The sequence below is a fragment of the Acipenser ruthenus genome, chromosome 52, assembly GCF_902713425.1.
Source record: "Acipenser ruthenus chromosome 52, fAciRut3.2 maternal haplotype, whole genome shotgun sequence".
NCBI classification, from domain to species: domain Eukaryota; kingdom Metazoa; phylum Chordata; class Actinopteri; order Acipenseriformes; family Acipenseridae; genus Acipenser; species Acipenser ruthenus.
In genome coordinates this window covers 8570838-8597428 of record NC_081240.1, presented here as the reverse complement: position 1 = coordinate 8597428, position 26591 = coordinate 8570838, and the positions used below count along the sequence as shown (strand labels likewise).

At 45.0% G+C, this 26591-nt stretch overlaps 1 protein-coding gene across 1 annotated transcript in view; it reads right to left on the bottom strand.

Annotated features, from left to right (window-relative positions):
* LOC117432901 (protein phosphatase 1 regulatory subunit 29) overlaps positions 1-26591 on the bottom strand; it is a 48904-nt gene that overhangs the window by 11452 nt on the left and 10861 nt on the right. Inside the window, exon 2 of the mRNA XM_059016260.1 lies at positions 18606-18974. The gene's annotated coding sequence lies outside the window, so the exon portion shown is untranslated. The remainder of the gene's footprint in view (positions 1-18605; positions 18975-26591) is intronic.

Here is a 26591-nt window from a genome sequence, read left to right as displayed (position 1 = left end):
TCTGAGCAGCTAGACTTGCAATATTAATGCTGATCGCAGTTAAATCTACAATACATCTTAGTTATTAACACACTGTACAGACGGCACCCCATTCTCTCACCTCTTATTGGCTTTATTAACGGTATCGCTGGCCCCTCCCTTTAAAGGAGCGCTGACCATCTTTAAAATCCATTCTCTCACCTCTTATTAGCTTTATTAACAGTATCGCTGGCCCCTCCCTTTAAAGGAGCACTGACCATCTTTAAAATCCATTCTCTCACCTCTTATTAGCTTTATTAACAGTATCGCTGGCCCCTCCCTTTAAAGGAGCGCTGACCATCTTTAAAATCCATTCTCTCACCTCTTATTAGCTTTATTAACAGTATCGCTGGTCCCTCCCTTTAAAGGAGCGCTGACCATCTTTAAAATCCATTCTCTCACCTCTTATTAGCTTTATTAACAGTATCGCTGGACCCTCCCTTTAAAGGAGCGCTGACCATCTTTAAAATCCATTCTCTCACCTCTTATTAGCTTTATTAACAGTATCGCTGGCCCCTCCCTTTAAAGGAGCACTGACCATCTTTAAAATCCATTCTCTCACCTCTTATTAGCTTTATTAACAGTATCGCTGGTTCCTCCCTTTAGAGGAGCGCTGACCATCTTTAAAATCCATTCTCTCACCTCTTATTAGCTTTATTAACAGTATCTCTGGTCCCTCCCTTTAAAGGAGCGCTGACCATTTTTAAAATCCATTCTCTCACCTCTTATTAGCTTTATTAACAGTATCGCTGGTCCCTCCCTTTAAAGGAGCGCTGACCATCTTTAAAATCCATTCTATCACCTCTTATTAGCTTTATTAACAGTATCGCTGGTCCCTCCCTTTAAAGGAGCGCTGACCATCTTTAAAATCCATTCTCTCACCTCTTATTAGCTTTATTAACAGTATCGCTGGTCCCTCCCTTTAAAGGAGCGCTGACCATCTTTAAAATCCATTCTCTCACCTCTTATTAGCTTTATTAACAGTATCGCTGGCCCCTCCCTTTAAAGGAGCGCTGACCATCTTTAAAATCCATTCTCTCACCTCTTATTAGCTTTATTAACAGTATCGCTGGTCCCTCCCTTTAAAGGAGTGCTGACCATCTTTAAAATCCATTCTCTCACCTCTTATTAGCTTTATTAACAGTATCGCTGGTCCCTCCCTTTACAGGAGCGCTGACCATCTTTAAAATCCATTGCCTGACACACAGCTGTTTCGTTCAACAAAACCTTACTGTGTTTTATTTTGTCTGCAGTGTCTATGGGGAAATCCCACTGGTTTGGACTCACTACTGTTCTGCACTGTTCTGACTGTGAAAGCGCTGCCATGGCGATGGGGGGCGGATGATGTCACTGACAGGCTGGTTGTAAGTGAGTTAGTGATTCTCGGCCATGCAGTGTTTTTTTTTTTTTTTTTTTTTTACACAGCGTCACCAAAGCAAACGTCATGAATTGCGTGTCAGTATGTAACAGGGAGGGAGAGAGAAGGGGGGGTGAAGTGGCTCTCGCTGGCCTCTCTCACAGGAATACTAATGCGCTGAACTGAGAGCTGCGCGGTCGAATCACCGGGGGAACGCGTCAGTACAGAGAGGAGGGACACAGACAGGGAGAGCAGATAAAAACCTGATAGACACCGACGAGAGAGAGAGAGAGAGAGGGGGGGGAGAGACACAGAGAGAGATCATTGAGGGTATAGTTAGCACACTGTGGTCCCGTTCTACCAGCCTCACCCCATTGTAGCTGCCCTATACTTGTGCTACCATTGCCCCTCAGTGTAATACAGAACCATTGCAGTGCCGCTGTCTGTCTGTCTGCCATTGAAGATCATTGAGGGTATAGTTAGCACACTGTGGTCCCATTCTACAAGCCTATACCCATGCGAGTGTTTGGTATAACACAGAATCGCTGTCTGTCTGTTGAGATCACTGGCAAAGCTTTCCTCTCTGCTGATGTTTGAAAACCCTGGATCATAAGCGCTCAAGCAAGATTAATTGGCACTGGGGCCTCGCTCACAAACACACTCGGAACCCACAGCATTGTGGGCTGTCTGCTCTCTGGTGCTCCCTGCTAACTTTCTATCTCAACCATCACCTCATTAAACACAACTGTGTAAAAAGAATTCCTCAGTTGTTCTGCATTAGACTACAAGTATAGGGCAGCCACAATGGGATGAGGCTGGAAGAATGGGACCATAGTAGAGCCACACTGCTTCCCTCCCAGTCCCTCCTCAGCTCCACTAGAGCCACGCTGCTTCCCTCCCAGTCCCTCCTCAGCTCTGCTAGAGCCACACTGCTTCCCTCCCAGTCCCTCCTCAGCTCCGCTAGAGCCACACTGCTTCCCTCCCAGTCTCTCCTCAGCTCCACTAGAGCCACACTGCTTCCCTCCCAGTCCCTCCTCAGCTCCACTAGAGCCACACTGCTTCCCTCCCAGTCCCTCCTCTGCTCCGCTAGAGCCACACTGCTTCCCTCCCAGTCCCTCCTCAGCTCCGCTAGAGCCACACTGCTTCCCTCCCAGTCCCTCCTCAGCTCCGCTAGAGCCACACTGCTTCCCTCCCAGTCCCTCCTCAGCTCCGCTAGAGCCACACTGCTTCCCTCCCAGTCCCTCCTCAGCTCCGCTAGAGCCACACTGCTTCCCTCCCAGTCCCTCCTCAGCTCTCAAAAGGTTAAAGTTCATAGATTTCCGGACGGAGTAGTTCTCACTATTGACCGGCTGCCAGTTTTGCTGTGTTTTTATGAATAATACTGTACTTCTGGGACTGCAGTCAATTCACTCCTAATCTGCAGCCTCGGTAGACCAGCATAGTTTGCTCTTGGCATCCTGCCTGTTGCTTTTCCCTCAAATAACCAGCGATTGATTTCAAGGGTTTTCTACAAGGTTTGTGTGAACACACGTTACCTTAAAAGAACCAAAACCATCAGTTCTTCATATTCTTGTGATCTGAATCTTTATCACTGACTAGGGTATAGTTAGCACACTGTGGTCCCATTCTACCAGCCTCACCCCACTGTAGCTGCCCTATACTTGTGCTACCATTGCCCCTCAGTGTAATACAGAGCCATTGCAGTGCCGCTGTCTGTCTGTCTGCCATTGAAGATCATTGAGGGTATAGTGAGCACACTGTGGTCCCATTCTACCAGCCTCACCCCATTGTAGCTGCCCTATACTTGTGCTACCATTGCCCCTCAGTGTAATACAGAGCCATTGCAGTGCCGCTGTCTGTCTGTCTGCCATTGAAGATCATTGAGGGTATACTTAGCACACTGTGGCCCCATTCTACCAGCCTCACCCCATTGTAGCTGCCCTATACTTGTGCTACCATTGCCCCTCAGTGTAATACAGAGCCATTGCAGTGCCGCTGTCTGTCTGTCTGCCATTGAAGATCATTGAGGGTATAGTTAGCACACTGTGGTCCCATTCTACCAGCCTCACCCCATTGTAGCTGCCCTATACTTGTGCTACCATTGCCCCTCAGTGTAATACAGAGCCATTGCAGTGCCGCTGTCTGTCTGTCTGCCATTGAAGATCATTGAGGGTATAGTTAGCACACTGTGGTCCCATTCTACCAGCCTCACCCCATTGTAGCTGCCCTATACTTGTGCTACCATTGCCCCTCAGTGTAATACAGAGCCATTGCAGTGCCGCTGTCTGTCTGCCTCTCATTGAAGGTCATTTCTAGTTTCCACTCCGCTGTAGCTGTGTTGCGCTGAGGGAGCCCCTGTGTCTCTTTCTCCAGTAAGCTTCACGTCTCTCGTTCCTCTCTGTGTCCGGTGATGGATGCGGTGTGGGAGGGATCGCTCTCAGTGCTCAAGTGATCTGTGCAGATTAAATGTCAGAGCCACAGTGAGTCAGACCTCCTCTGGTCTCGTTCCAGACCGTCGCCCGCTCAGTGAATCACTCGCAGTGTAGATTTTATCAGAGCGAGGGGGGGGAGGGAGGATTTAAACTCCAGGAAAATAGCATTCGGAGCCCTGATTGCTGCAGTAATTCTTCCTAGTTCTGCTATGCATGGTCTGTTTTTTGTGTTTTAATGCTTCCCTATGCTTTACCACACCTCTCTGTGCTTTACAATGCTTCCTTATGCTTTACCAGACCTCTCTGTGCTTTACAATGCTTCCCTATGCTTTACCAGACCTCTCTGTGCTTTACAATGCTTCCCTATGCTTTACCAGACCTCTCTGTGCTTTACAATGCTTCCCTATGATTTACCAGACCTCTCTGTGTTCACAATGCTTCCCTATGCTTTACCAGACCTCTCTGTTCTTTACAGTGCTTCCCTTGCCTTTGCTTTCACAGGGAAAGAAGGAAAGAGGATGTGAGAGAGAACGACAGCGATATGATAGAAAGCAGAAAGAGAAAGAGGGAGGAAGAGGGATGGAAAGAGGAGAGAGAGAGAGAGAGAGAGAGAGAGAGAGAGAGAGAGAGAGAGAGAGAGAGAGATGGATTGGCTCATTCCTTCAATGGGAGATCGTCCAGCAAAGTCCTGCCTTTTAAAGTGACTCAATGTTATTGACTGTGTTGGGTTCAGAGGCATGCTAGCAGTCGCTCAGTCAAGCTGTCAATTCTCTAATGTGAGCCTTCACTCCTGGGGGGGGGATTTCACCCTCCAGCCCCCCACTAACCCCCTGATTAACCCTTTAAGGTCCTACACCAGACTTTGTATGACACTACGTTGGTCCACAGTGTCTTACAATGCAGTGCAGAGTCAGACACTTACTACACAGGCTCTACAGCAGCTACAGTTAATATAGACCGCCAATTACCTTGATTAGGATCAATATTCCCCCAGATTGGATCCCAGCAGAGGCAGGTGAAAGGCAGCGATGAGAGGCTAGTGAATTAGCTCACTGTGTTAATGCAGTGCTTTGGAATAATTTATAGGTATCTTTTTAAAGAAAAGTCTGTTTCACTTCAAGCAGAAAACCCAAAAGGCTCCAATTACAGGCTGAAATCTCTTTGCTAGCGTATTTTTAACTAGCTGCTGTTTTATTATTTATTTTTTCTTCTGTACTCTGTGACTAAATTATACATAAAAAAAAAAAAATAATATGTCAAGTCGACCCTTCAGAAGGATCCGGGAGCAGAAAAAATAAAAAGTTTGATCTTGAAGAATAATTAAAATACTTAAAGATTTATATCAGGGACAGACACGAGGCAGCCCCTGAGCTAATTATAAAGTCAAAATTAATAATCGTAAAAAAAAAATACAAAATAATGAAAAAGCAGTGAAGTTATTAATTTTAAAAAAAATGACATCTAGCTGTGATGTGATGATCCCAAAATAGATTCAAATATTCAGCCGCTCCCTCCCTCTCTCCCGCCGTTTTCATAAAATAAGATTATCTTTCTGAAATCAGATCATAAGCCATGAAGAAAACGCACTGACCGCTGGAACTAGGGTCAGTTACAATTGGCTGAAGCAATTTCTAATTAACTGCAGTTCATTTCTCTAGGATGTGTGTATTTGCAGCAGTGGTTATTATCGCTGGGATATTTAGAATAAACAGTAAATCGTGTTAATAACGTGGGTAGATGTTTATGTTTTTAGTATAATTCTAATTCTAATTGTAATTAGTGCAGCATGTGGTCACACTTACATTTTCACACCTATTTAGAGAATCGCTAGTTCGATTGGGATGAAACTTGTCTGTCTGTCTGCCTGCCTGCCTGTCTGTCTGTATCACACTGAGATTTCGTCCAATTGTGAGGAAGCAGCAGTGTGGGGTAGTGGTTAGGGCTCTGGACTCTTGACCGGAGGGTCGTGGGTTCAATCCCAGGTGGGGGACACTGCTGCTGTACCCTTGAGCAAGGTACTTTACCTAGATTGCTCCAGTAAAAACCCAACTGTATAAATGGGGAATTGTATGTAAAAATAATGTGATATCTGTATAATGTGAAATAATGTATAACGTGATATCTTGTAACAATTGTAAGTTGCCCTGGATAAGGGCGTCTGCTAAGAAATGAATAATAATAATGAAACTCGCTCAGGAACCTTCTTTAGCTCAGAGAGGATCAGAATCTGGAGGTGTCTGTCTGTCTGTCTGTATCACACTGAGATTTCTATATAAATTTAGAGAAGCGTTTGTCTGATTGTGATGAAACTCGCTCGAGACCTTCTTTAGCTCAGAAGTTATTGACAGGATCAGAATCTGGAGGTGTCTGTCTGTCTGTCTGTATCACACTGAGATTTCTATATAAATTTAGAGAAGCGTTTGTCTGATTGTGATGAAACTCGCTCGAGACCTTCTTTAGCTCAGAAGTTATTGACAGGATCAGAATCTGGAGGTGTCTGTCTGTCTGTATCACACTGAGATTTCTATATAAATTTAGAGAAGCGTTTGTCTGATTGTGATGAAACTCGCTCGAGACCTTCTTTAGCTCAGAAGTTATTGACAGGATCAGAATCTGGGTGTGTGTGGAGGCTGTCTGTTGTTTTAACGTGGTGAACTTTTATAAGGGGACAAAATATATATATTTTTTCTTGTCTCAGTTAACATGCACGTTGGACCGGGTCTCTTTAAGATATCCTGCAGAGAATTTGGTCTGAAGACTAGAAATATCGCCGGACAGACGCACGTTATAAACAAACACGTTTTTTTTATTTTTTTTTGGTGTGTGTTTTATTTTCTCTGGATGTTAATGAAACACAGAGGACTCAGCCTAGAGTTAATGAAAAGCCCTCGACCTTTGCGTTGCACATATAGACGCTGGCGTTGCTTGAAATGAATTCAGAAGGGGGAGTGTGCCTGACATTTCACAGGCGAATTTCACATTTCTTGGGTGACATTTCAACTTGGCAACACCGGCCGCAGAAAGAGACCTGCTTTATGTCCTGGAATTGATTTGTTTTAAAACAAATTATTCTCACTTCTTATTTACGCCAAGCAAAAAAGTAGGCTATGCAGACAACACTGCAATGGGACCAGTGTGCTAACTATACCCTCAATGATCTTCAATGACAGACAGACAGACAGCGGCACTGCAATGGCTCTGTATTACACTGAGGGGGCAATGGTAGCACAAGTATAGGACAGCTACAATGGGGTGAGGCTGGTAGAATGGGACCACAGTGTGCTGACTATACCCTCAATGATCTTCAATGGCAGACAGACAGACAGCGGCACTGCAATGGTTCTGTATTACACTGAGGGGCAATGGTAGCACAAGTATAGGGCAGCTACAATGGGGTGAGGCTGGTAGAATGGGACCACAGTGTGCTAACTATACCCTCAATGATCTTCAATGGCAGACAGACAGACAGCGGCACTGCAATGGTTCTGTATTACACTGAGGGGCAATGGTAGCACAAGTATAGGGCAGCTACAATGGGGTGAGGCTGGTAGAATGGGACCACAGTGTGCTGACTATACCCTCAATGATCTTCAATGGCAGACAGACAGACAGCGGCACTGCAATGGCTCTGTATTACACTGAGGGGCAATGGTAGCACAAGTATAGGGCAGCTACAATGGGGTGAGGCTGGTAGAATGGGACCACAGTGTGCTAACTATACCCTCAATGATCTTCAATGGCAGACAGACAGACAGCGGCACTGCAATGGTTCTGTATTACACTGAGGGGCAATGGTAGCACAAGTATAGGGCAGCTACAATGGGGTGAGGCTGGTAGAATGGGACCACAGTGTGCTGACTATACCCTCAATGATCTTCAATGGCAGACAGACAGACAGCGGCACTGCAATGGCTCTGTATTACACTGAGGGGCAATGGTAGCACAAGTATAGGGCAGCTACAATGGGGTGAGGCTGGTAGAATGGGACCACAGTGTGCTAACTATACCCTCAATGATCTTCAATGGCAGACAGACAGACAGCGACACTGCAATGGTTCTGTATTACACTGAGGGGCAATGGTAGCACAAGTATAGGGCAGCTACAATGGGGCGAGGCTGGTAGAATGGGACCACAGTGTGCTAACTAGCTCCTCTACCACTGAAAGCAGAACTGAGGGAGTCTTTTTTTATATTTTAGACCTCAAATAATGAATTGCTTCTGTAAGCTAGATATTGTGTTTTTTTTATGGAGAAGATGAAAAAAACTGAAAACTCAATTCTCTGGAGTCCAGTTACACAGGGAATTTTACACTGTGCTTCAGTGTAATATCAAAGAAAAGAGAGAGAGAGAGAGAGAGAGAGAGAGAGAGAGAGACAGACAGAGAGAGAGAGGGGAGAGAGCGGAGAGAGCGAGACAGAGAGAGAGAGAGAGGGGAGAGAGAGAGACAGAGAGGGAGAGAGAGAGAGAGAGAGAGAGAGAGAGAGAGAGAGAGAGAGAGAAAGAGAGAGAGAGAGAGAGAAAGCTGCAAGCCTTCCTCAAATCTCGTTATGCTTTTCTGTTTGGTGCAGCTTCCTCAGTCAGCCTCTGTCTTTGATGTGCAGATTTCCTCGTTAGTCGGAGTGCTAATTAAGATGCTGCTGTGTCCTAATTAAAGGTACTGCCCGTCCCAGATTATGACCGGTGTTCCATCCGCTTCAAAGCAAATAAATAAACACATCAATAAATAAAACAGATTAAACTCTAAAAGAATGAGTTTGATTCCATCTCCAAATGAGAGACAGCTTTGAAAGCTTGAATCTCATCGCTGGCTTTCACCTTCCTCTGGAGGCCTGGGTTCAAATCAGGGGCGAGGGGGCGCAGACAGACAGACAGATTGAATTAGCCCACTGTCTGTCTGTGTGTGTGTGTCTATCTGTCTGTGTGTGTGTGTGTGTGTGTGTCTATCTGTCTGTCTGTGTGTGTGTCTACCTGTCTGTCTGTGTGTGTGTGTGTGTGTGTGTGTGTCTACCTGTCTGTGTGTGTGTGTGTGTGTGTGTGTCTACCTGTCTGTCTGTGTGTGTGTGTGTGTGTCTACCTGTCTGTCTGTGTGTGTGTGTCTACCTGTCTGTTTTATATGTGTGTGTGTGTGTGTCTACCTGTCTCTCTGTGTGTGTGTTTGTGTGTGTGTCTGTCTGTGTGTGTGTGTGTATCTACCTGTCTGTCTGTGTGTGTGTGTCTACCTGTGTGTGTGTGTGTGTCTACCTGTCTGTTTTATATGTGTGTGTGTGTGTGTCTACCTGTCTGTCTGTGTGTGTGTGTCTACCTGTCTGTTTTATATGTGTCTGTGTGTGTGTCTACCTGTCTCTCTGTGTGTGTGTTTGTGTGTCTGTCTGTCTGTGTGTGTGTCTATCTGTCTGTGTGTGTCTATCTGCCTGTGTGTTTGTGTGTGTGTCTGTCTCTCTCTGTCTGTGTGTCTCTGTGTGTGTGTGTGTGTGTGTGTCTGTCTCTCTCTCTCTCTCTGTCTGTGTGTCTCTCTCTCTGTGTGTGTGTGTCTGTCTGTCTCTCCGTGTGTCTCTCTGTCTGTCAGTCTGTTTGTCTGTGGCTCCTAGCCCCCAGATGAGAGGCTGTGTTTCTCTCCGCTCGGTTTCCCCTGGAGATAGGGCTCTCCCTGTGATGGTGAATCTCCTCTATCATTATTATTCAAGTCCTCCTCGCTGTGTTATTCCTTCTCTTGTTACCGCAGGGCAAAGCCTCGCTGCTTCCCCATCAATCCCTCTCTTTCATTCCCACAAAAGCGGACAGAGATTTAGAGCGCAAATTTCCTAACCCCTTAAAAGTAACACCACTGTACAAGGAAAGCACAGGGAAGCATTGTAAAGCACAGAGATGTGTGGTAAAGCATAGGGAAGCATTGTAAAGCACAGAGAGGTCTGGTAAAGTATAGGGGAGCATTGTAAAGCACAGAGAGGTCTGGTAAAGCATAGGGAAGCATTGTAAAGCACAGAGAGGTCTGGTAAAGCACAGGGAAGCATTGTAAAGCACAGAGAGGTCTGGTAAAGCACAGGGAAGCATTGTAAAGCACAGAGAGGTCTGGTAAAGCATAGGGAAGCATTGTAAAGCACAGAGAGGTCTGGTAAAGCACAGGGAAGCATTGTAAAGCACAGAGAGGTCTGGTAAACAATATTTAAAATCATTCTACCAGCCTCACCCCATTGTAGCTGCCCTATACTTGTTGCCCCTCAGTGTAATACAGAACCATTGCAGTGCCACATTTTTACACAAAACTTCGCTGACAGAAATAAAAGAAATACAGATGTTTTTTAAACCCATTATCAGGACGTTCCTGACTGCAGAGATTAGCTCCTGACGAATGCAAAGCCGGACGATTACAGGGAAGAAAACAAACTATTTTACCTTCCCCCCGTTGCTAGGGTACCAACATGAGCTTGGCAAATCCTCGACTGAAAAAAATAAACATAATAATCATTTTCTTGGGAGCGGAGAGAGAGAGAGAGAGAGAGAGAGAGAGAGAGAGAGAGAGAGAGAGAGAGAGAGAGGGAGAGAGAGAGAGAGAGAGAGAGAGAGAGAGAGATAGAGAGATGCTTGTTTTTATCCACGCTACTGGAGTGAAGCCAGAAAAACAAATACATTGGATATGGTGAAACTACAAAGCTATAGCTAATACGTCTGGGGCATTGTGTATTATAATTACTGTATAAACACATGTTTCACAATCTACTGCATATTAACACTATCTGTCAATAGCACAGCATGGGGCTGATTCACCTGCCATAGCACTGTCAATAGCACAGCATGGGGCTGATTCACCTGCTATAGCACTGTCAATAGCACAGCATGGGATTGATTCACCTGCTATAGCACTGTCAATAGCACAGCATGGGACTGATTCACTTGCCATAGCACTGTCAATAGCACAGCATGGGACTGATTCACCTGCTATAGCACTGTCAATAGCACAGCATGGGACTGATTCACCTGCTATAGCACTGTCAATAGCACAGCATGGGACTGATTCACCTGCTATAGCACTGTCAATAGCACAGCATGGGACTGATTCACCTGCTATAGCACTGTCAATAGCACAGCATGGGACTGATTCACCTGCTATAGCACTGTCAATAGCACAGCATGGGACTGATTCACCTGTCATAGCACTGTCAATAGCACAGCATGGGGCTGATTCACCTGCTATTGCACTGTCAATAGCACAGCATGGGACTGATTCACCTGCTATAGCACTGTCAATAGCACAGCATGGGACTGATTCACCTGCCATAGCACTGTCAATAGCACAGCATGGGACTGCTTCACCTGCTATAGCACAGCATGGGACTGATTCACCTGCTATAGCACTGTCAATAGCACAGCATGGGACTGCTTCACCTGCTATAGCACTGTCAATAGCACAGCATGGGACTGCTTCACCTGCTATAGCACTGTCAATAGCACAGCATGGGACTGATTCACCTGCTATAGCACTGTCAATAGCACAGCATGGGACTGATTCACCTGCCATAGCACTGTCAATAGCACAGCATGGGACTGATTCACCTGCCATAGCACTGTCAATAGCACAGCATGGGACTGATTCACCTGCCATAGCACTGTCAATAGCACAGCATGGGGCTGATTCACCTGCTATAGCACTGTCAATAGCACAGCATGGGACTGATTCACCTGCTACAGCACTGTCAATAGCACAGCATAGGACTGATTCACCTGCCATAGCACTGTCAATAGCACAGCATGGGACTGATTCACCTGCTATAGCACTGTCAATAGCACAGCATGGGACTGATTCACCTGCTACAGCACTGTCAATAGCACAGCATGGGACTGATTCACCTGCCATAGCACTGTCAATAGCACAGCATGGGACTGATTCACCTGCTATAGCACTGTCAATAGCACAGCATGGGACTGATTCACCTGCCATAGCACTGTCAATAGCACAGCATGGGACTGATTCACCTGCTATAGCACTGTCAATAGCACAGCATGGGACTGATTCACCTGCTACAGCACTGTCAATAGCACAGCATGGGACTGATTCACCTGCCATAGCACTGTCAATAGCACAGCATGGGACTGATTCACCTGCTATAGCACTGTCAATAGCACAGCATGGGACTGATTCACCTGCCATAGCACTGTCAATAGCACAGCATGGGACTGATTCACCTGCTATAGCACTGTCAATAGCACAGCATGGGACTGATTCACCTGCTACAGCACTGTTGCTGCCCCCCCTCCTCCCCTCTCTCTTATGTAATCCTCTGATGTATATAATCCCCTCCGATTCATACCGGGGGTGGGTGGGGCGCGTCGAGTTTAGCTCCCTGGGCAGCGAGGTTTTAATCCGCTTAAAAAAGGTCTTTAAGCCCCTCATTACAGGAAGCTTTCAGGATCTGCTCTTTGTCCCACAGCCGGCCGCGTTATCCACTAAAGAGAGGAACATGAAACGCAAAAAAAGGATGTGTATGCAGTCGGAACAACAACGATAAAAATTAATCAGACTAATTTATATTATATATATATATATATATAAACGGGGCAGCAGTGTGGAGTAGTGGTCAGGGCTCTAAACTCTTGACCGGAGGGTCGTGGGTTCAATCCCAGGTGGGGGACACTGCTGCTGTACCCTTGAGCAAGGTACTTTACCTAGATTGCTCCAGTAAAAACCCAACTGTATAAATGGGGAATTGTATGTAAAAATAATGTGATATCTTGTAACAATTGTAAGTCGCCCTGGATAAGGGCGTCTGCTAAGAAATAAATAATAATAATAATTATATATATATAGAGGTAGTGGACAAAAAAATGAAAACCCCAATGTAAAGTCACTTCATAAGGAGTTGGGCCACTATGCTATCCCGCTCTGTGGAGTTCCCGTTGGACCGTTTTTGATTAAACTGTCCGCTCGCGCCCCAGGTTGAAATTTGCAGTCAATTGATCTCCAGTTGCTCGTCTGTTTTGCCGTGCACTTCGAATTAATGCACGGATACCACGATCCTGGAGTATGCGCTTCCGCCCGCTGTTGCCCTTTGCTGATGATGTCATTCCCTCGGAGTTCCATGCCGACATCACCTTAGACACCGTTGCTTGTGAAACATCAGCAAGTTGAGCTGTCTTGACCACTGAATCTCCTGCCAAACGCGCCCCGACAATCACCCCTCTTTCAAAGTCACTGAGGTCTCCTCTTGCAGCCAGTAATTATATTATTATTAATATCTTAGAAGACACCCTTATCCAGGGCAACTTACAATTGTTACAATTATATCATATTATTTTTTATATACAATTAGACATTTTTACTGGAGCAATCTAGGTAAAGTACCTTGCTGAAGTGTACAGCAGCAATGTCCCCCACCTGGGATTGAACCCACGACCCTCCGGTCAAGAGTCCAGAGCCCTAACCACTACTCCACACTGCTGTCTTATAGGCAACCAGACCTCTCCAGCATTTTTCTACATGCCCCTAAGCATGCTGGGATGTTATTTGCTTAATTAACGCATGAGCCACACCTGTGTGGAAGCCCTTGCTTTCAATATACTTGGTGTGCCTCATTTACCCAGGTGTTTCCATTTTTTTTGTCCACTACCTGTATATATATGAAAAAAACATGAGAGAATGTGGCTGTTCCCAAGCGAGATAACTGGTGTGAATTGGGAACAGCCACAGACTATAAAAGAGAGCATTAGAGAGACAGAGAGAGAGAGACAGACAGAGAGTGAGACAGACAGAGAGAGACAGAGACAGAGAGAGAGAGAGAGGGGAGAGAGAGAGAGAGACAGACAGAGAGAGGGGAGAGAGCGGAGAGAGCGAGAGACAGAGAGAGAGAGAGGGGGGAGAGAGAGAGACAGAGAGAGAGGGGAGAGAGAGAGACAGAGAGAGAGACAGAGAGAGAGGGGAGAGAGAGAGACAGAGAGAGGAGAGAGAGAGAGAGGGGAGAGAGCGAGAGAGAGACAGAGAGAGGAGAGAGAGGAGGGGAGAGAGAGAGGGGAGAGATCGATTGATCACCAGGGAGCTGGTTTAGGAAGAGAAGTGCCGAGTTCAAGAAAAGAAAGGCCTTGTGTAAAGTTACACTCTTGTGTGAAAAGTGCTTGTGTGAATGGGGGACGGTTCAGCCTGTTGTGATAAGCAATAACAGACGAAGCGAAAGAGAAGTTGCAGGCTTCTTGTTTGAGTCCAGATAAGTGTAGTTTATTGAAGATAAACGTTCTGAGTTGCAAAGTTGCAACCAGACATCTTAAAGGTTACACGGTGACACCAGTTTGCAGGTATCCTCTCTCCAAGCACGGATCAGAGCAATACAAAGAACATTTCAGTATTCTCAGTTTAAATGCAGTCCTTCAGTGACATCATGATTTCTCTTTAAACCAATCAGACAAAGACACAAATCTCTTATCACTTGATTAATTGTCCATTGTCCTAAACCTAGCTTCCAAGCATCTGGTTCAATCCAGTTTCTCTTTGAAGTAGCTAGTTTTTTTTTTAACCCTCCTAAGTAATCCTGTTTTAATCTAGTCTGTAAATATGTTTAACAATGTGTTGGTACCTCTAACACAAAAACAATGATCCACCCTAAAGGGCAAATGCCTTTCTTGTTAGAACTGGACATCAAAGGAGAGGCCAACACCTATTTCAGATTGTCTTGGAGCCTTGTCCTAGCAAAGACAAAAGAGACCAGAAAGATCTTTATCACCTTACTATCTAACTAGGAATTTAAACAGAATCTGACTTAATGTTCAACCCATTCTGTGAGTTGTATTTGAAGACCAAAAAATCATTTATATCTAAATAAAATGTTCTAACACAGCCGTCCAGTCTGATAGTGACGGGCTGTTTAAAGTGAAGTGAGGCTCTGCGTTTCAGCTCGGCGTTTGTTTGGTTTCTTTTTGTGTTGTAAATGAAATTAAAGTGCATGAACGTGCTTCACCGTGCGATTCTTGTGTCTGGGTCTAAAGGGCAAGCAAGCTGAGTACGGAGAGGCTACGTTACATAATACACACTGCTGGTGTATCTCTGTGTGTGTTACAGATGCAGGTACAGTACTCTGCAGTGTGGTGTATCTCTGTGTGTGTTACAGATGCAGGTACAGTACTCTGCAGTGTGGTGTATCTCTGTGTGTGTTACAGATGCAGGTACAGTACTCTGCAGTGTGGTGTATCTCTGTGTGTGTTACAGATGCAGGTACAGTACTCTGCAGTGTGGTGTATCTCTGTGTGTTACAGATGCAGGTACAGTACTCTGCAGTGTGGTGTATCTCTGTGTGTTACAGATGCAGGTACAGTACTCTGCAGTGTGGTGTATCTGTGTGTGTGTTACAGATGCAGGTACAGTACTCTGCAGTGTGGTGTATCTCTGTGTGTGTTACAGATGCAGGTACAGTACTCTGCAGTGTGGTGTATCTGTGTGTGTGTTACAGATGCAGGTACAGTACTCTGCAGTGTGGTGTATCTCTGTGTGTGTTACAGATGCAGGTACAGTACTCTGCAGTGTGGTGTATCTCTGTGTGTGTTACAGATGCAGGTACAGTACTCTGCAGTGTGGTGTATCTCTGTGTGTGTTGCAGATGCAGGTACAGTACTCTGCAGTGTGGTGTATCTCTGTGTGTTACAGATGCAGGTACAGTACTCTGCAGTGTGGTGTATCTCTGTGTGTGTTACAGATGCAGGTACAGTACTCTGCAGTGTGGTGTATCTCTGTGTGTGTTGCAGATGCAGGTACAGTACTCTGCAGTGTTTTCCAGTGCTGGCTAATTTGCAAGGCAAATGTCACGTATGGTGATTAGTCTGTTGTGCGGAATGTAATAAAATGTTTGGTTTTTTTTGGCATTTCATTCAACGCCCCCATCTTTCCTCGCGTTGATTTTATTTGAAGTGTTTATTCAAGTTACATCTGACAGTTTTCACTTGCTTGTTCCTTTCGGCTCCAACAGATACAGCATGTAAATCAGAAAAGCTCTGTACTGTCATTACTTTATTACGAAGCTGAGATACACACACACACACACACACACACACACACACACACACACACTCACACACACACACACACACACACACACAGACACACACAGATATACACACAGACAGACACACACACACACACACAGACACACACACACACGCACACCCATACACAGATACACACTGAAACACACACACACACAGATAGACAGACAGACAGACACACACACACACACACACACACACACTGACACAACCATACACACAGACACACACTGAAACACACACACACACAGATACACACACAGACAGACACACGCACACACACACACACAGACACACACACACACACACACACACACAGACACACACACACACACACACACACACACACACACACACATACACACACTGAGACACACACACACACAGATACACACACAGACAGACACACACACACACACACAGACACACCCATACACACAGACAGACACACGCACACACACACACACAGACACACACACACCCATACACACACAGACAGACAGACACACACACACACACACACACACACACACACACATCTTCTCTAAATACAGACTTTGCATGGACTCGCATTTTGCAACAGGCTCATCTAAAACAGAGAAGCCCCTCTGCTAGGCTCGCTTAGTTTGGCCTGGCATTATCTAAAACACAGAGAAGCCCCTCTGCTAGGCTCGCTTAGTTTGGCCTGGCATTTTGTGATATGTTACCAGTTTCTCTTTGCTATGATAGTAAAGATTACGAACACAAGCAAATCTGCTAACGAGAGGAGTCCGGTTCAGCCCATCATCGGAGCTCGTCCCCTTCCCAGCTGATCCGTCTCAGAACTGTGTCACACATCGGGTCTCCGAGGATCCCAGTGACATCGACAGCTGACCCGTCCCACCCCCTCCCCACTCCCTGTGTGAAGACGTGTCTCCTTCCCTCTGTCCCCTCACTCCCACACTGTGTGTGTTCCCCCCCGGTCCTGGCTTCTGTGCTTAAAGTATTGGGCTTGTCAAATCCTGTAGAGATTTTTAAAGACCTCAATCAAGCCTCTCCTAATTCATCTTGGCTCTAAATAGGTTCCCTCCATCTATCTGAGCTCATGAAGGTCCTGCTGGGATCTGTCTGGTTGCTGCCCAGAGTTAAACGCATTGCACAAGCTCATCAGATCCTCCTGTGATTTACAGGCTGCACGTTTGACTGCATACCCACAGCAATGCCTTTTTCCATTGATTCTGCATTTAGAGCCAGCTTCACAAAGCACTGCCAGCACTTGGCAGGCTGCTAGCTAGCAAGCTGTCTTATTTTGAACCTGTTTAAAAAAACACAGTATTTTAAAACGGAACGACGGAGTAGAAATCCACTCAGTAAACAGCTCTGGCCAAAAGTTTAGCATCGCCTAGGATTTTAGCATTGAGATGTAATTTAATATATACAGGATGTTAAATAAAATATCTAAATTATGTTCATATATATATATATATATATATATATATATATATATATATATATATATATATGAACATAATTTAGATATTTTATTTATCATCGTGATGTAATCAAAGAAACTACAAAATGATATCACAAAAAAAAAAAGAAAAGTCTCTACCGGAAGCCATAATCGCAGTCCAGTCGTATTTCATGTGAGATTTCTGAAATGTCACTTTTTTTTTCAATGTCAGTTTTTCTGTTCAGTATCTGGAAAACTACAAAGCGCTGGGTGTGGAATTCAATATGTTAACAAGGGAACATTATTCAGCAGCTTTCATTGGACTCTATGAAGCTGAATCAGTTCATTCTATATAGAGGGGGTGGAATTCAATATGTTAACAAGGGAACATTATTCAGCAGCTTTCATTGGACTCTATGAAGCTGAGGGAGTTCATTCTATATAGAGGGGGTGGAATTCAATATGTTAACAAGGGAACATTATTCAGCAGCTTTCATTGGACTCTATGAAGCTGAGGGAGTTCATTCTATATAGAGGGGGTGGAATTCAATATGTTAACAAGGGAACATTATTCAGCAGCTTTCATTGGACTCTATGAAGCTGAATCAGTTCATTCTATATAGAGGGGGTGGAATTCAATATGTTAACAAGGGAACATTATTCAGCAGCTTTCATTGGACTCTATGAAGCTGAGGGAGTTCATTCTATATAGAGGGGGTGGAATTCAATATGTTAACAAGGGAACATTATTCAGCAGCTTTCATTGGACTCTATGAAGCTGAATCAGTTCATTCTATATAGAGGGGGTGGAATTCAATATGTTAACAAGGGAACATTATTCAGCAGCTTTCATTGGACTCTATGAAGCTGAATCAGTTCATTCTATATAGAGGGGGTGGAATTCAATATGTTAACAAGGGAACATTATTCAGCAGCTTTCATTGGACTCTATGAAGCTGAATCAGTTCATTCTATATAGAGGGGGTGGAATTCAATATGTTAACAAGGGAACATTATTCAGCAGCTTTCATTGGACTCTATGAAGCTGAATCAGTTCATTCTATATAGAGGGTGATGCTGCTAAACTTTTGCCCACAGCTGTACATGATGTATCGTAATAGAGGTCTGTATCGCTTGTGATACGAGACCACGGCATAAAGAACTACAGCTCCCAGCATGCCTCACCATTGCCGCGGGTGCAGAGGCATGCTGGGAGCCGTAGTTCACAGAGTGTTTCTCCCAGTCTCATTGAATTGCAGAACTTCAACAAAGCAGCCCATCAGCGTGTCGTTCCGCCACCAAATACAAACATGAACTCCATCGTGATTTTAAGAACGCAATTCTTACCTGAATGTTTTCAAACTTGTTGGTGTGAGCGCTGGTGTAGAAATCAAGGAAAAAAAACAAAAAAAAACAAAGATTATTTTTTTTTCCCCCTCTCCTTTCAAATATAAAAGATGTCTTTTCTCTTTTTTTAAGATTCCAGAGTCTCCATTAAAAAAAAAAGGTGCGTCCGTCCAGAGTTTTTTGTTTCAGTAGTCTTCAGTAGATCCCTCCCGATAAAAAAATAAAACAAAAGAAAAACCCAAGGAGCGTTTTAAAAAAACAGCATGGGGTTAAAAAAAACAGTATTTTGAGGCGGTCCGTCTCTCTTACAGCAGAAGAGATGAGTTTAGTTTTTAACAGTGACGGGGACAACAGTTTTTATCCTCAACCCTAAAGAGAAAGAGACAAGGGGATTAGAAACGCTGTCTTTTCATTCATTTATTTATTTATTTATTTGTCACGTGAAAGCGTGGCTCATTTCACAGCATTTCAGGGTCTAAAAACCATTAAAAATCATACAAAAACTTACTACATAAGAACATAAGAAAGTTTCCAAACGAGAGGAGGCCCCATTCAGCTCATCTTGCTCGTTTGGTTGTTAGTAGCTTATTGATCCCAGAATCTCATCAAGCAGCTTCTTGAAGGATCCCAGGGTGTCAGCTTCAACAACATTACTGGGGAGTTGGTTCCAGACCCTCACAATTCTCTGTGTAAAAAAGTGCCTCCTATTTTCTGTTCTGAATGCCCCTTTATCTAATCTCCATTTGTGACCCCTGGTCCTTGTTTCTTTTTCCAGGTCAAAGAAGTCCCCTGGGTTGACATTGTCTATACCTTTTAGGATTTTGAATGCTTGAATCAGATCACAGCGTAGTCTTCTTTGTTCAAGACTGAATAGATTCAATTCTTTTAGCCTGGCTGCATACGACATGCCTTTTAAACCCGGGATAATTCTGGTTGCTCATCTTTGCACTCTTTCTAGAGGAGCAATATCCTTTTTGTAGCGAGGTGACCAGAACTGAACACAATATTCTAGGTGAGGTCTTACTAATGCATTGTGAAGTCTTAACATTACTTCCCTTGATTTAAATACTTCTCACAATAAATCCGAGCATCTACGCGTACCTTCTTAAAGGGTAAGTAACGGGGTTCTGATAAAATATAGCGTCCCGCGTCCCCACGTGTGGCTACAGCTGTTTAAATAATGGACCTGTCGTTTTTCTTTTCATGGTTAGCATCCTGACGACTTTGTGCCCTTTTTAAAGTCTGTTTCGAAGCTCTTTTTACAATGTCCTCTCTCGTGCAGTGATAGCGTCAGGGTCTGCATTGTCAGACGGGAAGCACAGCGATAACGATCCTTGATGTGGTGCGGAACGGAAAAGCCAGAGCCCTTGTTATGTGTTTTTGTTTTTGTCAAACCCCAGGGCCCTAGAGCGGACATTTTCAAAAGAGCTTTGAAACAGACTTTAAAGTTATAAGTGTAAAAAGTCTGTCTCGCTGATAAAATCGCTAAAAGTCCTGTCGACCCCCTTCCCCTGTCTCTGATGGCACAAGGCTGTAATTGGAATTAGTACCGGGTCCCACTTTTTAGTTCAGTCACGCAAGGATGTGCTTCAGATGGCAGGTGTTCCGAATCTCCGATTGTCTTTCTAGTTCATGTGATGTCAGAAATTCACAAAAGGATACTGTCTTTATGTCCCAGAGCGTCCCCAATTAGCACAAGGAAACGATTGACATCCACAGCGATCAGCTGCTAATGTATTCTGAGCTCACTGGCATGGGACATGTGCTAATTAATATTGAAATCCGTCCTGCAAGTGATGTTTCGTTATGGAAAAGGTAACAGATTGAAAACAATATCACTGGGCTTGATAATTAAAAAAAAAAAGACTCCCGCTGACCCCCTTTCCCTGTCTGCCAGCCTCACCCCATTGTAGCTGCCCTATACTTGTGCTACCATTGCCCCTCAGTGTAATACAGAGCCATTGCAGTGCCGCTGTCTGTCTGTCTGCCATTGAAGATCATTGAGGGTATAGTTAGCATACTGGGGTCCCATTCTACCAGCCTCACCCCATTGTAGCTGCCCTATACTTGTGCTACCATTGCCCCTCAGTGTAATACAGAGCCATTGCAGTGCCGCTGTCTGTCTGTCTGCCATTGAAGATCATTGAGGGTATAGTTAGCACACTGTGGTCCCATTCTACCAGCCTCACCCCATTGTAGCTGCCCTATACTTGTGCTACCATTGCCCCTCAGTGTAATACAGAGCCATTGCAGTGCCGCTGTCTGTCTGTCTGCCATTGAAGATCATTGAGGGTATAGTTAGCACACTGTGGTCCCATTCTACCAGCCTCACCCCATTGTAGCTGCCCTATACTTGTGCTACCATTGCCCCTCAGTGTAATACAGAGCCATTGCAGTGTCGCTGTCTGTCTGTCTGCCATTGAAGATCATTGAGGGTATAGTTAGCACACTGTGGTCCCATTCTACCAGCCTCACCCCATTGTAGCTGCCCTATACTTGTGCTACCATTGCCCCTCAGTGTAATACAGAGCCATTGCAGTGCCGCTGTCTGTCTGTCTGCCATTGAAGATCATTGAGGGTATAGTTAGCACACTGTGGTCCCATTAAATGGGAGTTATTTACTGAGCTATAACAGAGCTACTCTGTGCTATTCTACTCTGTTCTGTTGTATTCTACTCTGTTCTGTTCTATTCATGTAGTGGTGAGCAGGTTTCAAGATGACATTCGTTTTTTAAACAAGCTTTGACAGCCGAGTCCAAACGCAGAACAGTGCAGCAAAGCAACAGATTTCTCATGCCGAGCCTGGCTAGCCAGAGGCACTGCGGGGGAACTCCTTGCTTATCTGGAGTGGAATCATCTTGAGGGTTTAACTATCGTAAACCACACTCCCGTTCACGCCGCATAAAAAACAGACTTTCGCTGAACTCATGAGGGCTCCCAGTCTGTCCTCAGCTCCGCTAGAGTCACACTGCTTCCCTCCCAGTCTCTCCTCAGCTCCGCTAGAGCCACGCTGCTTCCCTCCCAGTCCCTCCTCAGCTCTGCTAGAGCCACGCCGCTTCCCTCCCAGTCTCTCCTCAGCTCCGCTAGAGCCACACTGCTTCCCTCCCAGTCCCTCCTCAGCTCCGCTAGAGCCACGCTGCTTCCCTCCCAGTCCCTCCTCAGCTCCGCTAGAGCCACACTGCTTCCCTCCCAGTCCCCAGACTCTTCCTGTAAATAGCTCTCTTGTTCAGGTCCCCTGCCTCCACCTTGCAGCCCGCCTTGTCCAGGAGGAAGGTGGCCCAGAGTGCATCAGTCCTCATTCAATCGATATACCTTACATCTTAGTTCGGCCAGCGTACATACAGGGGCGGCTGTCGAGCCCCAATGGACAAATGATACTCCGTTTGCATTAAGGGTCGTTTGTCAAATGCCGTAAAGCCGAGATTATTTTTCTAATTAAGTAATTTAGGGCACAGTTGAAACGAAAACGAGGATTGGACACCCCTGACATAAAGAATCGTTCGTATCAAATCTTGTGGCTGTCTCCTTTCTGAATGCAGGAGGAGAGTTTTCTTGAACGATCGGAGCAAGGAAAGCAAACTGGCTTTTGCTGTACCAGCGACTGAGACAGAAGTAACCCGCTTCAAACAGCATTCGACTGGCCAGAAATGTAAGGACAGACAAAACCGACCCCTAATGTCAGGGGTGTCCAATCCTGGTCCCAGAGGGAACGCTGTCCCTCCTGGTTTTAGTTCCAACTGTGTCCTAAATTACTTAAATGGACCAATTAAGAGCTTAATTGCTCCAATGAATTAATTTAGGGTACAGCTGGACAAAAACCAGCTGGGACAGCGTCCCACCATGACCAGGATTGGAGACCCCTGCCTTATGTGACGAGAGTGAGAAATATTAAGTGAGAATAAGGGCAGCAGTGTGGAGTAGTGGTTAGGGCTCTGGACTCTTGACCGGAGGGTCGTGGGTTCAATCCCAGGTGGGGGACACTGCTGCTGTACCCTTGAGCAAGGTACTTTACCTAGATTGCTCCAGTAAAAACCCAACTGTATAAATGGGTAATTGTATTTAAAAATAATGTGTAAAAAAATAATGTAATTGTATGTAAAAATATCTTGTAACAATTGTAAGTCGTCCTGGATAAGGGCGTCTGCTAAGAAATAAATAAGAATATTACAAGACTGTGCGGAAATTAGTGCTTGTGTTGTTCGAGCAAGCAGGAGAGACACCGTTGAGCTCGCAGTGTTTACTGGAACTCCCCTGGACAGCCTGGAGATGGGATCTGTGTCCTTACCAAGAGACTGACTCGACAGCTGGCTGCTGATGAAAACTGGCACACAATAAAGCCGCTCTGACCTGCACCGAGCACAGAGCCACGTTTTCATGCACTGGCCAAGTGTGCAGAATCAGAACACGTGTGTTGTTTTTTTTTTTCTCTCAGGCTGAACCTGGCAGAAACAGACGTGAGAAATCAACTGTCTGCAGAACATTCTGGAAGGGACTGCTGTGAAAAAAACAAACAAAAAAAAACAACAGCACCCGCTTCAGAACGACGAAGCCAGCGATACATCCTGCGAACGTGTCTCCCTGTGTGACCGGAAGACCTAAATAAGACCGAAAGAAATGGAAGAAGAGTCCCTATTATTATTATTATTATTATTATTATTATTATTATTATTATTATTATTATTATTATTATTTCTTAGCAGGCGCCCTTATCCAGGGCGACTTACAGTGGTTACAAAATATCACAATGCAAAATATCACATTGTGAAATATCACAGTACAGATAACAGCGGTTATAAAGTCCAGCAAAATCAGTAGAAAATCAAATCTAATTGAAATCCGAGCACAATAAAGAACACAGTAAATAATCACACTGAAGAGCGAGTTCCACTCACAGCAGCTCAACTGATAGTGAAAATATTTGCTTATAAGAGTAAATTGCATTAAGAGTCAGTAGCGAGTGCGATAAACAGAGCAGAACGATTTCAAATAAGAGCAAATTCAAAACAACGTGAATATGGATACCTATAAGAGTAAAATCCAATACAAGATACAGAGAATATAATTATAATTGAGAGCTGTAGTGGAATAGTGTGGAGCCGTTCAGAGCCAGTACAAGCTGATGCAAGCACTGGAATCCCTGCCAAATACATGCGAGAATGTGGCTGCTCCCAAATTAGATAATAGATGCAAACTGGGAACAGCCACAGAAAGGGAGCTTGAAGCTCCATTAGGGAGGAAAAGAAAAAGGGGTTTGGAGCCACATGGAGGGAGGGAGAGATAGAGAGAGATAGAGGGAGATAGAGAGATAAAGAGGGAGATAGAGATAGAGGGAGATAGAGATAGAGAGATAAAGAGGGAGATAGAGAGGGAGCGAGAGATAGAGGTAGAGGGAGATATAGATGGAGACAGAGAGAGAGGGAGAGAGAGAGGGAGATAGATAGAGAGAGGGAGATAGATAGAGGGAGATAGAGATATATAGGAAGATAGAGAGAGAGGGAGATAGAGATAGAGGGAGATAGAGATAGAGAGATAAAGAGGGAGACAGAGAGCCAGCGAGAGATAGAGGTAGAGGGAGATATAGATGGAGACAGAGAGAGAGGGAGAGAGAGAGGGAGATAGATAGAGAGAGGGAGATAGAGAGAGGGAGATAGAGATATATAGGAAGATAGAGAGAGAGGGAGATAGAGATAGAGAGATAAAGAGGGAGACAGAGAGCCAGCGAGAGATAGAGGTAGATATAGATGGAGACAGAGAGAGAGGGAGAGAGAGAGGGAGATAGATAGAGAGAGGGAGATAGAGAGAGGGAGATAGAGATATATAGGAAGATAGAGAGAGAGGGAGATAGAGATAGAGGGAGATAGAGATATAGAGAGATAGAGGGAGATAGAGAGAGGGAGATAGATAGATAGAGAGGGAGAGAGGGAGATAGAGAGAGGGAGATAGAGATATATAGGAAGATAGAGAGAGAGGGAGGGAGAGAGAGATATAGGTAGAGGGAGATATAGAGAGATAGAGGGAGATAGAGAGAGGGAGATAGATAGATAGAGAGGGAGATAGAGAGAGGGAGATAGAGATATATAGGAAGATAGAGAGGGAGGGAGAGAGAGATATAGGTAGAGGGAGATATAGAGAGATAGAGGGAGATAGAGAGATAGATAGAGAGGGAGAGAGGGAGATAGAGAGAGGGAGATAGAGATAGAGAGATATAGGGAGATAGAGAGAGAGGGAGAGAGAGATAGAGGTAGAGGGAGATATAGAGAGATAGAGGGAGATAGAGAGATATAGGGAGATAGAGAGAGGGAGAGATAGAGGTAGAGGGAGATATAGAGAGATAGAGGGAGATAGAGAGAGGGAGATAGATAGAGAGAGAGATAGAGGGAGACACAGAGAGAGAAAGGGAGAGAGAGTTATTTATTATTTATTTTGATTATTATTTATTTTGTAATTGCTATGGCAATACTTCTGCTGTAGTCATGCCAATAAAAGAATCACTGAATTGAACAGAGAGAGAGAGAGAGAGAGAGAGAGAGAGAGAGAGAGAGAGAGCTACTGTCTCTGAGTCTCAATAGCCCTCAGCCGCCCTGTCACAGGCAGTAAAAAACTACATTACAAGGTTGGCAGCTCATTATAACGTGCCTCGGATGTAACGCTCCTACAGCAGGTCCCCTACTAGTGATTCATGCAATATTTCTACAGTAAATACAGTACCGGTGTTGTTCTGTAAACACCTTCTCAGTGTAACTTCCGTTCCTGTCTCTCCCTTTTGACACAGCGTCTGAACTGAAGAAAAGCTGCACTGGCACTTTACAGACATCTTATTCAACATTTGTTTTATGATTAAATAAACATCAGGCCTATGACGTGGTTATCTTCCCTAATGCATTTACTTTTTTGTGCTGTGAGAGGAGAGGCGGGCTTTCTCCGGGAGACGAGGCGCTTCAGCCCTGCTCTGGCAGCCCAACCCGGGGGCGAGCCCACTCCCTCTTCCCCTCTCCTGAACCGCTCTCCTTCTCGCGCTTGGTTCGAACTCCCGACCGCCGTTTAGCCAGGCTATTTATAGTTTAAAAACTGCTAATTGAAATGATCCACGAGTGGGAATGTGACCTTTTTTTTGGTTAAAAATATAGCGTTGATTACATGGTGCTGTATGCATGGTTAATTCACGGAAAGTTACATTTTTGCTTCACTATACAGAGAGGGAGTTATTTCATTTTGTATTTTATTCAGATGTGTGCTGCTGTGTGTCCCACGGCGCCCCCTACCCCCTCCCCCGGTTATAACACTCATATTGTGTGTGTCCCCCCGAGACCCGTGTTATGGAGAGGGAGCTCTGTGTATATATGTGTATATATATTGTGGTAAAGCGGACTGTGCTTGTCGCTTTCAGGGACCTTGTCACACTGTCTTCCAGTATGAAAGCGCACTGGACCACAGCAGACAGATCAGTGATTTACACCAAAGAAAAATCAACACAACCGACGCTACACTGGAGGCGAGCGACGCAAGAGGATTTTGCTTCTATTATTTGTTTATTTAGCAGATGCCTTTATCCAAGGCGACTTAGGGTGTCTGAACTATGCATCAGCTGCAGAGTCACTTACAATTACGTCTCACCCGAAAGACGGAGCACAAGGAGGTGAAGTGACTTGCTCAGGGTCACACAATGAGTCAGTGGCTGAGGTGGGATTTGAACCGGGGATCTCCTGGTTACAAGCCCTTTTCTTTAACCACTCTGATTAGCCTAGTTCACTTCCGACCATTCTGATTGGCCCGTTTCACGCCAGGTCGCTGGCGATGTGTGTTGTAAAAATGGAACGCGGCTCTATTCCGGTAGAGTCGCTCACTTCACCCAGGCCGGCCGCCCGCGTCGCTCGTCGGCTGCTGTAGACGCACCCACACAGTCCAGTCACTTCTGAATTCTCCAGTAAGGACTGCAATCTAAACTCTTAAGCCGGGTCCACACCTGAGCGATCAATTGCGCAACCC